General features: G+C 31.9%; 2 long non-coding RNA genes across 12 annotated transcripts; both read left to right on the top strand.

Annotated features, from left to right (window-relative positions):
* Positions 1–1,798: 1,798 nt before the first annotated feature.
* Positions 1,799–7,372, top strand: LOC148788843 (uncharacterized). Of its 6 annotated transcripts, none has more exons than XR_016064896.1 (5): positions 1,799–1,908; positions 2,368–3,247; positions 3,817–4,028; positions 4,345–4,452; positions 7,151–7,372. It is a non-coding gene; the product is annotated as an uncharacterized LOC148788843 (long non-coding RNA). The 6 variants fall into 6 exon arrangements; XR_016064895.1 differs by having other exon boundaries at positions 7,135–7,372; XR_016064897.1 differs by lacking the exon at positions 4,345–4,452 and having other exon boundaries at positions 7,135–7,372.
* A 3,728-nt stretch (positions 7,373–11,100) lies between these two features.
* LOC148788842 (uncharacterized) lies at positions 11,101–16,672 on the top strand. Of its 6 annotated transcripts, none has more exons than XR_016064869.1 (5): positions 11,101–11,210; positions 11,670–12,549; positions 13,119–13,330; positions 13,646–13,753; positions 16,451–16,672. It is a non-coding gene; the product is annotated as an uncharacterized LOC148788842 (long non-coding RNA). The 6 variants fall into 6 exon arrangements; XR_016064868.1 differs by having other exon boundaries at positions 16,435–16,672; XR_016064870.1 differs by lacking the exon at positions 13,646–13,753 and having other exon boundaries at positions 16,435–16,672.
* Positions 16,673–18,078: the final 1,406 nt, after the last annotated feature.

The raw sequence follows: 18,078 nt of genomic DNA, 5'->3' as shown, positions 1-18,078 counted from the left end.
ATTTTCTTGCCCTTATTCAAAGCAGTGTGTTCAAATCTTACGCAAGAAGGTTCGATTTGCATGGACAAACAGAGGATGGATGATTGATGTGATGATTGCTGCGCGAAAGTGGCGAGGAAAGCATGTAGTTAACACCGCCTATCGCAACCTTTTAGCATCTCTAGTATATCCCATTTGGCAGGAGAGCAATAGGAGGAAATTTCAGCAATTGGATCGAGACCCGTCGGCATTGGCTATCATTATTTTAGACAAAATTAGATTACGTACACTTAGTGCAGAATTGCCGAATAAAATTAGTACGGTAGCATTGTGTAGATTATGGCAAATTCCATGGCACACAACATCAGTCATACGACTGTACATTATAATTTTTTTAATGCAATTTACCTTTACCGAAAAACGATATAATTCAATAAGAGCATATTATGAAAATGTACCCCAATAAGGGTGTGGATGTTTTTTTATTATAGGAATAAACACTCAAGGGATTCTCACTATTTTATATTTAATCACAAGTTACACTTATTAGAATTCTAAAAATGATACGTCCATTATATTATAAAAAAAAATTATAATAAAAAAATAATTATCTAATATTAATTTTAAAATAAAATTAATTAGTTGGAAGCCACTTAATTTAAAATTTTCAACAATACTTTTAATTTAATAAAATTGAGGATATTTATTCCATATTATATTTTTATTTTTTGAAGTTTGGGTTAGTATTTATATGTTATTCATATGCTATTCCTTTTAAATTTTAACGTGCCCTCTAGTAACTCATTTTTTTGTTATAAATATATAAGATCTTTTCAATCAAATTAAGCGTGTCAAAATATTATTTGCCTATTTAGTTAGATACATCATTCATCTTCTAAGTAGTTTAGAGGAATTAGAAGTACTATATATATATATATATATATATATTGTTAGAGTTAAATATTATAGTTAATTCCTTATGTTTCATTTAGAATAATTTTAGTTTCTCAAGTTCATTTCTTGACGTTAACATCTCTAAACTTTAACTTTATCTCAAATTGATCATTCTGACCAAATTATAATTGGGGATAAAATGATCAGTTTAGATTTTTTTTTTCTCACTTTAGTCCCTAAATTTGTAAGTTGTCAACGTGGAGTTAGTGTCACTACAGACATGGAAATCAGATACATAGAGTTAAGATTTGTTCATATTTAAGAACTAAAATGGGTATATATCTACAATATAAAAAGTTTTATTTAAATCAGGTTCGTCCAAAATACGACAGTTCATAGAATAAATATGCTATATTTTACATGTAATAGATCACTTTTCTTAAATTGTACACCAATTACCTGACAAATATATTATATTTTTTGTGTAATTGTTTGATGTTTCATTAAATTCAATTTAAATTAAAAAAAATTTACGCAGAACACTCCTCGTGATACATTATGATGGAGATAATTTCTTGTAATGTATCTTCCAAGGGAAAAACAGTCACTTCATATTATGCTCTTTTTTTTATAGACTGATTTTTTATTATATTTTCAATTTTGGGTTATTTATTTTCTTAATGAGAAGTTCAAAACTAATATATTTCAATAATGAGTGAAATTTTATAATGATTGTAAACAAATATTATGCGATACATTATTATCACACAATAGTAATGTAGTTTTGTGATTATTATATATATATGTATATAATCGGAGGCCCAAGTTATGTCAAACACATTTTATTACTAAGCCCCAATAATTGTTGTTATTGGACCCTAGTTTAATGGAGAGTGACCCGGCCCGGCCCAAGAAAGTACAATAGGGTGTATTTAGATATTTAACGGGCAAATTTTGTTTTACCGTTGTGAAACTCACAACACACCCTTCATCCTCCTCCAGCCCCCAGCCTCGGTTTTCTTCTTCTTCAGGTAGGTACTTCTTGTAAGTCATCAACTCAAAACAAGTGACTTTTATTTAAGTTTCTTGATTTAGGGTTCTTGCATTGTGAAATTAAATGTATCTTGGTTCAATAAATTTGTCTGCCCGACGGAAAACTTTCTTGAAGATCACCGAATTCTTGAATTACACTGTTTTACTCTTTTTTTTTTTTTTTCCCTGTACTTTTTTTGGCTATATATCTTCCTTGCGTGCCCTAAATGTAGGGAATTCCTGTACTCTCTTTTGTTTGGATGAAGAATGGGAAGGAGTTTCTTTTAACTGACACTGTTGGCTTCATCCAGAAGTTACCAACAACACTCATATGAACATTTCTCCTATGTCATGGTCATTCCCCGTTATTTCTGATTGTGTTTTGTTATGTTCAGTGAATTAAATCTTGGCTGTTTTATTTAATTGATGTTTCTTTCAACCAATCATTTTTCTTCTAGGTAGCTGCTTGTAGGGCAACTCTGCAAGAGATATATGAGTCATCACTTCTAGTACATGTGGTGGATATTAGGTATGATTGACCATTTGAATAGTAGACTGCAAATCTCAACTATAGTACATTGTTCAATTTGGATCAGGCATCCAGTGGCAGAGCAACAGATTGACGCTGTGGAAAAAGTTCTTCCAGAACTTGATACATCATCAATCCCCTAAATTAATTATGTGGAACAAGGTAGTGGGATTTATTTTTCATTTGTGCTTAAATATGCACAATTTTGAGGAGCGACGTTGAAGTTAGCTCAATCATTCTTATGTTCTATTTATAGTTTTTGGTTTTCCTATCTGATAACTCGTCAACAATATCGCCGACCCAATAAGATAGTGCGAAAACTCAAGATTGCACTACACAATGATACCACCGTGGTTGAGGATAAGGCATTCAGATTAACTCCATCCACTTTATTGACTGTGGGTTGCCTTATATATGTTTCTCTCTAATATATGAACGTGACTTATTGATACATACCCTTGGTAGTAATTGATTTCTTACACGACATTAGACTGACATTAACACAGTGTGCTAACCTAGTGTGGTTGTCACTGACTGAATATGCTTGGTTTTGTTCTTAATTCTCAAGTTATTGATGGTTTAGATTTATAACAAACTTCCATTCAAAATACGAGAGGTTTGACTGGTTGCAATGGAGTGTAAGAGCATCACTTCCTGACTGGTTAATGCATATCTCTACAGGTCGCTAATGCAAAGGATCCGGAAAAGATCAAGTCTGAAGCTAAGAAAAAAAGTGGATGCCATATGCATCTCTGCTTTAACTGGTGAAGGGTTAGATGATTTCTCTGTAATGCAGTTCAGGAAGAACTAAAGGTACTTCTCCATGGCTATCTTGCATAATTACAAATTGGTTTCTGATCTTCTTTTCTCCGTCCTCTTTTATATGGGACATATCTACCAGTAGATTGAATGTTCTTATGTGATCCTTGACTTTTTCCTTCAACGGGATATGATGGTGTGGGCGGAACCTCTGATTCCCTTTGATAAAGGGGAACTCCTATGCAAATTTATCTGGTATTTTCTCTCGGAGGTAATAGGAACAAGGATATGCTAGACTGATTCATAATAAGGAAGCAACTTTTTGCTTTAGAAAATTGTGATTCGGGTAGAAGAAAGAGAAAAAGAACCTAGAATTTCGCATCATATGTTGGTCCGATTTTGTGCAGTTGTAATAATGCAATATAAAGGGTATAGCGGTCGTAGGTTGTCTTCTGCCCATGCTTGAATCAGTGCCAAATTCACCATAATTTTGACAATGCGATGATAAAGGCTGTAGCATTCTGAGGTGTACTTATGTCCGTGTTTGACTCAATATCCAATTTTTTCTGTTGTTAAACAAAATATAATCTCAGAAACTTCAATGTTTGACAATCATTCGATAGGAATACATCAAAGGATGGAGCTTTGGTTAGAGCTCATGTTCCACTCCGCTTTGCAAGGCTTCTCACTCCAAAGAGACAAACTTGAGTGTCATAGCTGTTTCCAGGGCTTCTTCCAAGTTGTTCAAAAAGGTTTGAGCGTTTGAAGAAGGCACGATTTTTTCTGGCCTTGCTGTGATTGATGCTTACAGCTACAGAGACAAGTGGCCATGAATGTATGCATTTTCTGTTCTTTTAATATGAATGTGACTGTAGCAATAATATGAATGTATGCATTTTCTGTTTCAGAAAGTTCTTTGCTGGAAGTTATATAATCTAAACGCATGCAAAAATGCAACGGAAATGATTTTCTTTTTTTTTTTTCTTTTCGGAAAAGATTATTTTCATTGATGTAAAAGGATTATATGTACACTTACAAGCTTTTCACAAAAGTTTTCTTTAGAAATGATTTTGTATCTATGTGAGAGGTTTGTCTAGTGATATCTTTTGAAGTTTTCTGAAAATTCTGTCAATGATCCTTGGTTCTCGTAGGACTTTGGTGCCGAAACTTTTTGGCTCCACTTGTTAACATATGGAGCTATATGAGCAAGATGCTGATGTTGTCAATTACACAATCCAGAGCAAAACTACTGCTTGAAGGTAATGGAAAACCATGTATATCTTCATTTTGATTAGTGACTCTTCGTCTACTTGAGGAGCAGAAAGTAACATTATGTTTGCTGATCAATTTGCCTACTTCATCTCTTAATGCATATATGTGATCCACTGCTAGCTGACCGCCATCCTTCCACTCTCTCTTACTCTTATTTGAACTTGAGTTTTAAGTATCTTAATATTCTCTTGGGACTGTGATGGAACTTCGTTATATGTGATCCGCTGAAAGCTCAGTGCCACCATCCATCTCTTACTCTTAATTTAACTCGACTTTTAGTATCTTAATATTCTCTTGGGACTGTGATGAAACTTCCTAAACCAATTAATGGACCAGCAGAATATTTTCTCTCAAGTGCCATCTAGAAAGGTATATTCTTGGTTATGCAGTATCTGTTTTTATGCTTCAAATTAGAGCATGCCGCAGTGACATTTATGTTGTTTTCTTTTGTGCCTTACTTCGTTATTATGTATTAATGCAAAGGATAGATGTCATACGATTTATAGTCTCTTATAGAAGTGTTGTTACTGGTAATTTAGGAGGAATTCTTTTATTTGCAAGTTTTGTTGTTGATATATCATTTTTCAGTAATACTTGTAACATGCGTTTATTTGATTCTACAAGTGAAGCATGTCACTTGGTATATGTGATTCATACTTGTCCTTTACAAGAGCGAGGGCTAGAGTTTGAATTTGGTTTGCTAATTTCGTGCAAAGTAGATAACCTCATATCGATAAGGATTGTGTGGGAATCAAAAGTTTAAGTAGGATTTAAATGCTCAATTAAAACATATGTTGGCTGCTAATGTGTGTTTTTTGATGATATTTTAGAACCTAATGGTAGCGTACCTATCTTCATATTCGTCTCTTCTAGTTTCTAACGAAAAAGCAACCAATGCCCCTATTAATTCTTCGTTGTCAATTTTTCTTCCATATTTTGAAATCAAGAAGGTTGAATCATTGAGTTTTACACTTTGTATAATTCAAACCCAATTTTACTGCTCCGATTTCTTTGAAAAGCCGCGTAATCACCATTCTCGTTTGGAAAGAAAAGAATTGTGGGTTTTGGGGCTGCTCAAAATGTGAAGGATGCAAGGGTAGAGTTGAGACCTAAATTGGAGAATAAACCCTCCTCTGTTTTTGTAAATTTGTTCTTGGTTCGTTTGTTGTGTTGGGTTTTCTCTTCATGCGCTTGCCTTAAAATTTTTTGTTTTTGATACATTTGGCATTCTTGTATGGATTTACAAACTCCATGTTGGTTCATGTAATTATCCTCTTATTTTTGCAGGTGTATCATAGAAACATGTGTTGAAAAATCTATTTCATACAATCTTGAATTATTTTATTTGTGAACTTTTAAAATTAAATGCTATGCTAAAATGCGAAACGGTTGTTTAGATGCCAATTTAAAATTTGCTTTTCAAAAGGACTTGGTAAATCTTTTCTGAGTATTATATAATTTCATGAGTTGATAAATAGTTTTTGAGGAAAAAAGAGTTTTGGTAACATATACAGTGTTTGAAGAACTTTTTAATTCTTATTTCTAAATAATAATACTGGAAATTAGTTTTCCTCTTTCACTTAAAGATTTGTTTTCCTTGTCAAATTCATGTTCTAAAAATCAATTTTTATCTTTTACTCAAATATTTGTTTTTCTTGTCAAGTGTTTTGTAATAAACTCATGTTTTCGCGATTAGCTTGAAGTACACTTGCAAATATTGAAGACAAATTAACAAAATATTTTGATTTGCAATAGATGAATTCATTTAATTATTTTTGAATGAATGCACGAAAAGTCATATGTTTTGGACTTTGTGAAATTTGTTATTGAATTTTATTTTCATAAAAGTGATTGAAACTGTTTTTGAAGTTTTTTGGAACATTTTTAAGAAGCATTCAGTTTACTATTTCTAGTCAAATTGCATTCAACGCCATATTTATTCATATTTTCAAAAAACTACATTATTAACTTTTCTTTTGATAAATGATTATTGTGCTGATACTTGACAAAATGTATTGAAAATTCTTTTAAGATATTTTTACCAATAATTTAAAAACGAATAATGAGATTGGCATCTAGAACTGTAACGCAATTTAGTATACGACATTTTATTTTTGAAGTTCACAAATCAACTAATTTGTGATTGTGTGCTATGGAATTTCCAACCATGCTTAGATACACCTCCAAAGTTAAGACGATGAGGATACGAACAAATATGGTGTTTCTGTAAAATTTATACAAGAGTTTTAAATATATCATAAACAAAAAGTTTTAATAAAGCGACATGGGAACAAAACCTAACATAATGAAGAAATCGAGAATAAACAAGAAAAAAACGGTGGAGGGTTACTTCTCATTAAGGCCTCAAACTCCAAACTGTCTTGCGCCCGTCATATTTAAAGCGGCCTTAAAATTCGTAATTCTATTGCTTCCAACTTAGAATGTTGAGAACGTGAGGGTTTCATAGAAATCAAACACTTTTGGATTTGAATTATACAAAGGAAATTGCAATGGTTTCAACTTTACTTGATTCCTAAATATGGGAAAAGTTGATAAAGAAGATGTAAGTTGTTATTGCATGTCATTATGTTGCGTGTTTTTCACTTTAATTGTTAATTCTGTACACGTTTTTTTGTTTGTTTTTTTTTTTTTTTTTCTCATTCTAACAGCTTAATGTTGGTGAAGATGATCTTGCACCAGCTTTCAATTCAACTCGGGTTCAAGTACCTCGGAGTAGGAGCCCTCTTGCACCAGCTACCATCTATGTAAAAAGTTTATTGTAAATAAGAATTAAGTGTGTTCGGTAGTACTTTTGCCTTCTTTGTAGTATGTGGAAAATTGTTGCTCTGCCCAACAAGGTCCGGCTTATTCTTAACAAGAGAAATAAAAGTTTTGATTCAAAACTAATTTCTAGTTGTATAATTATTACTTGATTAGCTCCCAAAGCACATCAAAATCAGCTCAACTCAACAATATAGCAAATTGGTACATCAATGAAACTCAAATTCATTGTTTTCGAAAATATTTTTGTTCTGTACTTCTACCACTACTCTGCTTACAATTGGAACATCTTTGAACTCTTCACCATGCGAAAGAAACACTGCCAACCAATAGCAAATAAAAAAAAAAAAGAAAGAGAGAAATCGTTTATAGTATACAATCATCATCAACAAACTATCCTCCCAAGAGGTACTGTATATCAAGAAAACTTTTAAGGTAGAGTCAATCAGCAAAGCTAGCTTTTATGTGTTCGTACACATAAATAAATTCGGCATTTTATTAGCAACTTTGGAATTGGATTAAGTCTCTAGGCTATACATAACTACAGCTCACGATTATGCCTATGATGGTGATTGTAAAATATATGTATAAGATCTTGGTTTTAAATGTTCAAAGTTAAGAATTATTGAAATCGGATATCAATGATCTTGTGGGGACTTACCGACGTGATATATGGGTAAGGAAATTTATTTTTTTATGGAGACTGAACAAATATATTTTTACAAGTAAATATATTATTATAGTTAGTCATAAAATATATTAAGTTCATGATATTATTTATGTTTCTGTCATTGAAACATTTATATTATACAATTATATTTTCAAAACAAATTGATAATAATTGCTTTATTGATAAGGAAACTATTTACTTCTATTATTTGTAATTCACTTTCTATATTTAATTGGTACTACCAAATAAAAAATATTTTTCAAAATTAAAATTGTACTTCGTATTCATAAATTATTATATTTTATTTTGTATTCAAGTCAATTAATATGAAAATATAAATAACAATATTCAAAAACTCAATAGTAATATAAAACTAATTAGTCAAAACTTCTTATTGTATATTGTTTTAATAAGAAATTCCAAATTAGTAAATTATTGATAAGAGATTGCAGGGTTGGGCTTCGATTCGGCTGTCATTTGCAGCTAGAATTCAACTCATTAAATCAGTATTCATGTCACTATAATTTATTGTGCTATGACATTTGTTTTGCCAAAAGGAGTTAATAAGGAAATAGAGAAACGGTTCAGCCAGTTCCTGTGGAATGGTGCATCAACCTTTGGATATCCGAAGGTTTCCTGGAATCAAGTGTGTCGTCCAGTGGAAGAAGGAGGACAGGGAATCATGAATGTAGCAGCCCTCAATCGGACTCTTATGAGTAGACATATCTGGAGAATAGTAAGTAGATACCGCGGTTCTATATGGGTAACATGGATTTACACCATGAGACTTCAAGGCAAATCTATATGCACAGTTGAGGCCAATTCCGGGGCATGGGGTTGGCGCAAATTGCTTAGACTTCGACATATACTACAATCTCATATCCATTATAAGATCGGTAATGGAGAATTTATATATATATATATATATATATGGCAGGATCCTTGGCATCTTATGGGGATTTTAATGACTATAGTTCCACACGACCCCTATCACACCCACACACGGGCGGATATGCTCCTTAGAGAGGTTATTCACAATGGAGTATGGCATTGGCCATTGCTGCTCACACCCAAACCCACACAGGCGGACATTATTATGTTGGACATCATTCAAAGTTTGCCTCCACTACGTGGCACACACGACTCGATCACTCTGAGGGGAGGCCCCTACACCAACAGGAGGGTGTATGACATTTTTTGCTCTTCAGGCCCAAAGGTAGGTTGGTATTCACTCCTTATTGGCCCATTCAAAATCCCCCGAAATTCGTTTATCTTATGGCTAGATCTATATGAACGACTCTCGACCATGGATCGTCCGTGGTTACAACATTTTAATAGAAATTGTGTTCTTTCCTCGTTGGATACGCTGGAGACTCACTAATAGTTGCTATTTTCTTGCCCTTATTCAAAGCAGTGTGTTCAAATCTTACGCAAGAAGGTTCGATTTGCATGGACAAACAGAGGATGGATGATTGATGTGATGATTGCTGCGCGAAAGTGGCGAGGAAAGCATGTAGTTAACACCGCCTATCGCAACCTTTTAGCATCTCTAGTATATCCCATTTGGCAGGAGAGCAATAGGAGGAAATTTCAGCAATTGGATCGAGACCCGTCGGCATTGGCTATCATTATTTTAGACAAAATTAGATTACGTACACTTAGTGCAGAATTGCCGAATAAAATTAGTACGGTAGCATTGTGTAGATTATGGCAAATTCCATGGCACACAACATCAGTCATACGACTGTACATTATAATTTTTTTAATGCAATTTACCTTTACCGAAAAACGATATAATTCAATAAGAGCATATTATGAAAATGTACCCCAATAAGGGTGTGGATGTTTTTTTATTATAGGAATAAACACTCAAGGGATTCTCACTATTTTATATTTAATCACAAGTTACACTTATTAGAATTCTAAAAATGATACGTCCATTATATTATAAAAAAAAATTATAATAAAAAAATAATTATCTAATATTAATTTTAAAATAAAATTAATTAGTTGGAAGCCACTTAATTTAAAATTTTCAACAATACTTTTAATTTAATAAAATTGAGGATATTTATTCCATATTATATTTTTATTTTTTGAAGTTTGGGTTAGTATTTATATGTTATTCATATGCTATTCCTTTTAAATTTTAACGTGCCCTCTAGTAACTCATTTTTTTGTTATAAATATATAAGATCTTTTCAATCAAATTAAGCGTGTCAAAATATTATTTGCCTATTTAGTTAGATACATCATTCATCTTCTAAGTAGTTTAGAGGAATTAGAAGTACTATATATATATATATATATATATTGTTAGAGTTAAATATTATAGTTAATTCCTTATGTTTCATTTAGAATAATTTTAGTTTCTCAAGTTCATTTCTTGACGTTAACATCTCTAAACTTTAACTTTATCTCAAATTGATCATTCTGACCAAATTATAATTGGGGATAAAATGATCAGTTTAGATTTTTTTTTCTCACTTTAGTCCCTAAATTTGTAAGTTGTCAACGTGGAGTTAGTGTCACTACAGACATGGAAATCAGATACATAGAGTTAAGATTTGTTCATATTTAAGAACTAAAATGGGTATATATCTACAATATAAAAAGTTTTATTTAAATCAGGTTCGTCCAAAATACGACAGTTCATAGAATAAATATGCTATATTTTACATGTAATAGATCACTTTTCTTAAATTGTACACCAATTACCTGACAAATATATTATATTTTTTGTGTAATTGTTTGATGTTTCATTAAATTCAATTTAAATTAAAAAAAATTTACGCAGAACACTCCTCGTGATACATTATGATGGAGATAATTTCTTGTAATGTATCTTCCAAGGGAAAAACAGTCACTTCATATTATGCTCTTTTTTTTATAGACTGATTTTTTATTATATTTTCAATTTTGGGTTATTTATTTTCTTAATGAGAAGTTCAAAACTAATATATTTCAATAATGAGTGAAATTTTATAATGATTGTAAACAAATATTATGCGATACATTATTATCACACAATAGTAATGTAGTTTTGTGATTATTATATATATATGTATATAATCGGAGGCCCAAGTTATGTCAAACACATTTTATTACTAAGCCCCAATAATTGTTGTTATTGGACCCTAGTTTAATGGAGAGTGACCCGGCCCGGCCCAAGAAAGTACAATAGGGTGTATTTAGATATTTAACGGGCAAATTTTGTTTTACCGTTGTGAAACTCACAACACACCCTTCATCCTCCTCCAGCCCCCAGCCTCGGTTTTCTTCTTCTTCAGGTAGGTACTTCTTGTAAGTCATCAACTCAAAACAAGTGACTTTTATTTAAGTTTCTTGATTTAGGGTTCTTGCATTGTGAAATTAAATGTATCTTGGTTCAATAAATTTGTCTGCCCGACGGAAAACTTTCTTGAAGATCACCGAATTCTTGAATTACACTGTTTTACTCTTTTTTTTTTTTTTTCCCTGTACTTTTTTTGGCTATATATCTTCCTTGCGTGCCCTAAATGTAGGGAATTCCTGTACTCTCTTTTGTTTGGATGAAGAATGGGAAGGAGTTTCTTTTAACTGACACTGTTGGCTTCATCCAGAAGTTACCAACAACACTCATATGAACATTTCTCCTATGTCATGGTCATTCCCCGTTATTTCTGATTGTGTTTTGTTATGTTCAGTGAATTAAATCTTGGCTGTTTTATTTAATTGATGTTTCTTTCAACCAATCATTTTTCTTCTAGGTAGCTGCTTGTAGGGCAACTCTGCAAGAGATATATGAGTCATCACTTCTAGTACATGTGGTGGATATTAGGTATGATTGACCATTTGAATAGTAGACTGCAAATCTCAACTATAGTACATTGTTCAATTTGGATCAGGCATCCAGTGGCAGAGCAACAGATTGACGCTGTGGAAAAAGTTCTTCCAGAACTTGATACATCATCAATCCCCTAAATTAATTATGTGGAACAAGGTAGTGGGATTTATTTTTCATTTGTGCTTAAATATGCACAATTTTGAGGAGCGACGTTGAAGTTAGCTCAATCATTCTTATGTTCTATTTATAGTTTTTGGTTTTCCTATCTGATAACTCGTCAACAATATCGCCGACCCAATAAGATAGTGCGAAAACTCAAGATTGCACTACACAATGATACCACCGTGGTTGAGGATAAGGCATTCAGATTAACTCCATCCACTTTATTGACTGTGGGTTGCCTTATATATGTTTCTCTCTAATATATGAACGTGACTTATTGATACATACCCTTGGTAGTAATTGATTTCTTACACGACATTAGACTGACATTAACACAGTGTGCTAACCTAGTGTGGTTGTCACTGACTGAATATGCTTGGTTTTGTTCTTAATTCTCAAGTTATTGATGGTTTAGATTTATAACAAACTTCCATTCAAAATACGAGAGGTTTGACTGGTTGCAATGGAGTGTAAGAGCATCACTTCCTGACTGGTTAATGCATATCTCTACAGGTCGCTAATGCAAAGGATCCGGAAAAGATCAAGTCTGAAGCTAAGAAAAAAAGTGGATGCCATATGCATCTCTGCTTTAACTGGTGAAGGGTTAGATGATTTCTCTGTAATGCAGTTCAGGAAGAACTAAAGGTACTTCTCCATGGCTATCTTGCATAATTACAAATTGGTTTCTGATCTTCTTTTCTCCGTCCTCTTTTATATGGGACATATCTACCAGTAGATTGAATGTTCTTATGTGATCCTTGACTTTTTCCTTCAACGGGATATGATGGTGTGGGCGGAACCTCTGATTCCCTTTGATAAAGGGGAACTCCTATGCAAATTTATCTGGTATTTTCTCTCGGAGGTAATAGGAACAAGGATATGCTAGACTGATTCATAATAAGGAAGCAACTTTTTGCTTTAGAAAATTGTGATTCGGGTAGAAGAAAGAGAAAAAGAACCTAGAATTTCGCATCATATGTTGGTCCGATTTTGTGCAGTTGTAATAATGCAATATAAAGGGTATAGCGGTCGTAGGTTGTCTTCTGCCCATGCTTGAATCAGTGCCAAATTCACCATAATTTTGACAATGCGATGATAAAGGCTGTAGCATTCTGAGGTGTACTTATGTCCGTGTTTGACTCAATATCCAATTTTTTCTGTTGTTAAACAAAATATAATCTCAGAAACTTCAATGTTTGACAATCATTCGATAGGAATACATCAAAGGATGGAGCTTTGGTTAGAGCTCATGTTCCACTCCGCTTTGCAAGGCTTCTCACTCCAAAGAGACAAACTTGAGTGTCATAGCTGTTTCCAGGGCTTCTTCCAAGTTGTTCAAAAAGGTTTGAGCGTTTGAAGAAGGCACGATTTTTTCTGGCCTTGCTGTGATTGATGCTTACAGCTACAGAGACAAGTGGCCATGAATGTATGCATTTTCTGTTCTTTTAATATGAATGTGACTGTAGCAATAATATGAATGTATGCATTTTCTGTTTCAGAAAGTTCTTTGCTGGAAGTTATATAATCTAAACGCATGCAAAAATGCAACGGAAATGATTTTCTTTTTTTTTTTCTTTTCGGAAAAGATTATTTTCATTGATGTAAAAGGATTATATGTACACTTACAAGCTTTTCACAAAAGTTTTCTTTAGAAATGATTTTGTATCTATGTGAGAGGTTTGTCTAGTGATATCTTTTGAAGTTTTCTGAAAATTCTGTCAATGATCCTTGGTTCTCGTAGGACTTTGGTGCCGAAACTTTTTGGCTCCACTTGTTAACATATGGAGCTATATGAGCAAGATGCTGATGTTGTCAATTACACAATCCAGAGCAAAACTACTGCTTGAAGGTAATGGAAAACCATGTATATCTTCATTTTGATTAGTGACTCTTCGTCTACTTGAGGAGCAGAAAGTAACATTATGTTTGCTGATCAATTTGCCTACTTCATCTCTTAATGCATATATGTGATCCACTGCTAGCTGACCGCCATCCTTCCACTCTCTCTTACTCTTATTTGAACTTGAGTTTTAAGTATCTTAATATTCTCTTGGGACTGTGATGGAACTTCGTTATATGTGATCCGCTGAAAGCTCAGTGCCACCATCCATCTCTTACTCTTAATTTAACTCGACTTTTAGTATCTTAATATTCTCTTGGGACTGTGATGAAACTTCCTAAACCAATTAATGGACCAGCAGAATATTTTCTCTCAAGTGCCATCTAGAAAGGTATATTCTTGGTTATGCAGTATCTGTTTTTATGCTTCAAATTAGAGCATGCCGCAGTGACATTTATGTTGTTTTCTTTTGTGCCTTACTTCGTTATTATGTATTAATGCAAAGGATAGATGTCATACGATTTATAGTCTCTTATAGAAGTGTTGTTACTGGTAATTTAGGAGGAATTCTTTTATTTGCAAGTTTTGTTGTTGATATATCATTTTTCAGTAATACTTGTAACATGCGTTTATTTGATTCTACAAGTGAAGCATGTCACTTGGTATATGTGATTCATACTTGTCCTTTACAAGAGCGAGGGCTAGAGTTTGAATTTGGTTTGCTAATTTCGTGCAAAGTAGATAACCTCATATCGATAAGGATTGTGTGGGAATCAAAAGTTTAAGTAGGATTTAAATGCTCAATTAAAACATATGTTGGCTGCTAATGTGTGTTTTTTGATGATATTTTAGAACCTAATGGTAGCGTACCTATCTTCATATTCGTCTCTTCTAGTTTCTAACGAAAAAGCAACCAATGCCCCTATTAATTCTTCGTTGTCAATTTTTCTTCCATATTTTGAAATCAAGAAGGTTGAATCATTGAGTTTTACACTTTGTATAATTCAAACCCAATTTTACTGCTCCGATTTCTTTGAAAAGCCGCGTAATCACCATTCTCGTTTGGAAAGAAAAGAATTGTGGGTTTTGGGGCTGCTCAAAATGTGAAGGATGCAAGGGTAGAGTTGAGACCTAAATTGGAGAATAAACCCTCCTCTGTTTTTGTAAATTTGTTCTTGGTTCGTTTGTTGTGTTGGGTTTTCTCTTCATGCGCTTGCCTTAAAATTTTTTGTTTTTGATACATTTGGCATTCTTGTATGGATTTACAAACTCCATGTTGGTTCATGTAATTATCCTCTTATTTTTGCAGGTGTATCATAGAAACATGTGTTGAAAAATCTATTTCATACAATCTTGAATTATTTTATTTGTGAACTTTTAAAATTAAATGCTATGCTAAAATGCGAAACGGTTGTTTAGATGCCAATTTAAAATTTGCTTTTCAAAAGGACTTGGTAAATCTTTTCTGAGTATTATATAATTTCATGAGTTGATAAATAGTTTTTGAGGAAAAAAGAGTTTTGGTAACATATACAGTGTTTGAAGAACTTTTTAATTCTTATTTCTAAATAATAATACTGGAAATTAGTTTTCCTCTTTCACTTAAAGATTTGTTTTCCTTGTCAAATTCATGTTCTAAAAATCAATTTTTATCTTTTACTCAAATATTTGTTTTTCTTGTCAAGTGTTTTGTAATAAACTCATGTTTTCGCGATTAGCTTGAAGTACACTTGCAAATATTGAAGACAAATTAACAAAATATTTTGATTTGCAATAGATGAATTCATTTAATTATTTTTGAATGAATGCACGAAAAGTCATATGTTTTGGACTTTGTGAAATTTGTTATTGAATTTTATTTTCATAAAAGTGATTGAAACTGTTTTTGAAGTTTTTTGGAACATTTTTAAGAAGCATTCAGTTTACTATTTCTAGTCAAATTGCATTCAACGCCATATTTATTCATATTTTCAAAAAACTACATTATTAACTTTTCTTTTGATAAATGATTATTGTGCTGATACTTGACAAAATGTATTGAAAATTCTTTTAAGATATTTTTACCAATAATTTAAAAACGAATAATGAGATTGGCATCTAGAACTGTAACGCAATTTAGTATACGATATTTTATTTTTGAAGTTCACAAATCAACTAATTTGTGATTGTGTGCTATGGAATTTCCAACCATGCTTAGATACACCTCCAAAGTTAAGACGATGAGGATACGAACAAATATGGTGTTTCTGTAAAATTTATACAAGAGTTTTAAATGTATCATAAACAAAAAGTTTTAATAAAGCGACATGGGAACAAAACCTAACATAATGAAGAAATCGAGAATAAACAAGAAAAAAACGGTGGAGGGTTACTTCTCATTAAGGCCTCAACTCCAAACTGTCTTGCTCCCGTCATATTTAAAGCGGCCTTAAAATTCGTAATTCTATTGCTTCCAACTTAGAATGTTGAGAACGTGAGGGTTTCATAGAAATCAAACACTTTTGGGTTTGAATTATACAAAGGAAATTGCAATGGTTTCAACTTTACTTGATTCCTAAATATGGGAAAAGTTGATAAAGAAGATGTAAGTTGTTATTGCATGTCATTATGTTGCGTGTTTTTCACTTTAATTGTTAATTCTGTACACGTTTTTTTGTTTGTTTTTTTTTTTTTTTTTCTCATTCTAACAGCTTAATGTTGGTGAAGATGATCTTGCACCAGCTTTCAATTCAACTCGGGTTCAAGTACCTCGGAGTAGGAGCCCTCTTGCACCAGCTACCATCTATGTAAAAAGTTTATTGTAAATAAGAATTAAGTGTGTTCGGTAGTACTTTTGCCTTCTTTGTAGTATGTGGAAAATTGTTGCTCTGCCCAACAAGGTCCGGCTTATTCTTAACAAGAGAAATAAAAGTTTTGATTCAAAACCAATTTCTAGTTGTATAATTATTACTTGATTAGCTCCCAAAGCACATCAAAATCAGCTCAACTCAACAATATAGCAAATTGGTACATCAATGAAACTCAAATTCATTGTTTTCGAAAATATTTTTGTTCTGTACTTCTACCACTACTCTGCTTACAATTGGAACATCTTTGAACTCTTCACCATACGAAAGAAACACTGCCAACCAATAGCAAATAAAAAAAAAAAAGAAAGAGAGAAATCGTTTATAGTATACAATCATCATCAACAAACTATCCTCCCAAGAGGTACATATATATGTAATATAGTTATTTAATATGTATGATATATATAAATACAAAATATATTTTTAAGATTTCTTAAAACATGAAATTCAATAGTAATTAAGGTAAGGCATTACGGATAAATCACTAAAAAAATTAATACCATTAAAGGCAACTAACGATAAGAGATAGTGTGATTATTTCAAAAATTATAGGTTTTTTTGCCTATATTTTTTACATAGGAGGTTTTTAGTTGAATTTAAAAAATAAGGGCGGGTTGTTGGTAATTTTTCTCAATAATGAGCCAATTTTCCCTCCAAATTATTATTTATATTTAGAAAATAATTTGATGTCGAATACTTGAGGGACGGAAAATGTTTAGTTTTCCAAACAAAGTTATGGTTTGCTTGGTTGAAGTATGATGAAAAGCGAAGTGAAAGGGGGAGGGATAGAGCAATAATAATAATTTTTCTTCAAATTGTTTGATATGATTGGAATGAGAGTAAATCCCAAACACTTATGAGGAAAAGAAGAAAAAACTAATTTTTGTAATTTTAAGAATAACCTTTATGTATTAGAATTAAATAAATTAATATTATTCTAATATAATTTTAGTATATAAAAAATTTTAAAACTTTATTTGTAAAAATATTTATTAAGTAAGAATAAGAATATTTCTTATGAATAAAATTATTAATTAAAATGAGTATTGTCCATTTATTTTAAATTGTTTAGTTAAAATAAAATAAAATAAAACTAACAATGTTTTCAACTAATGAAAATCGAATTCAAACATTAGTGTCTTTGGTACCAAAAACAATTTTGGAGGAAAATTATATATGGGTAATAGAGTAAATAAAAAAAAAAATATATTTTTTGGTCTTATACTTTTACTTTTTCGCTCAATTATGAATGCAAAATTAAACTCCAAAGGGGTTTTATATACATCGAATTCTACTTCATCTCCATCTATTCCATCTATTTTCTTAACTAAACACCAATACATTTAATTCTACTTTTGTTATACTCTCATTTTTGTGCTGAATCAAACACACCCTTAATAAAAGGAAGGAAAAAAAATAGAAAAATAGAAGTATTATTTTTTGGTATAGAAAAAGAGGTGGATTCTACTTCGTACATTTGCAAAT

This window comes from Sesamum indicum, linkage group LG3 (genome assembly GCF_026168435.1).
Source record: "Sesamum indicum cultivar Baizhima isolate 11 linkage group LG3, ASM2616843v1, whole genome shotgun sequence".
NCBI lineage: Eukaryota > Viridiplantae > Streptophyta > Magnoliopsida > Lamiales > Pedaliaceae > Sesamum > Sesamum indicum.
Note: the sequence above shows the minus strand (reverse complement) of the source record. Positions and strands in the feature narration are given on the sequence as shown.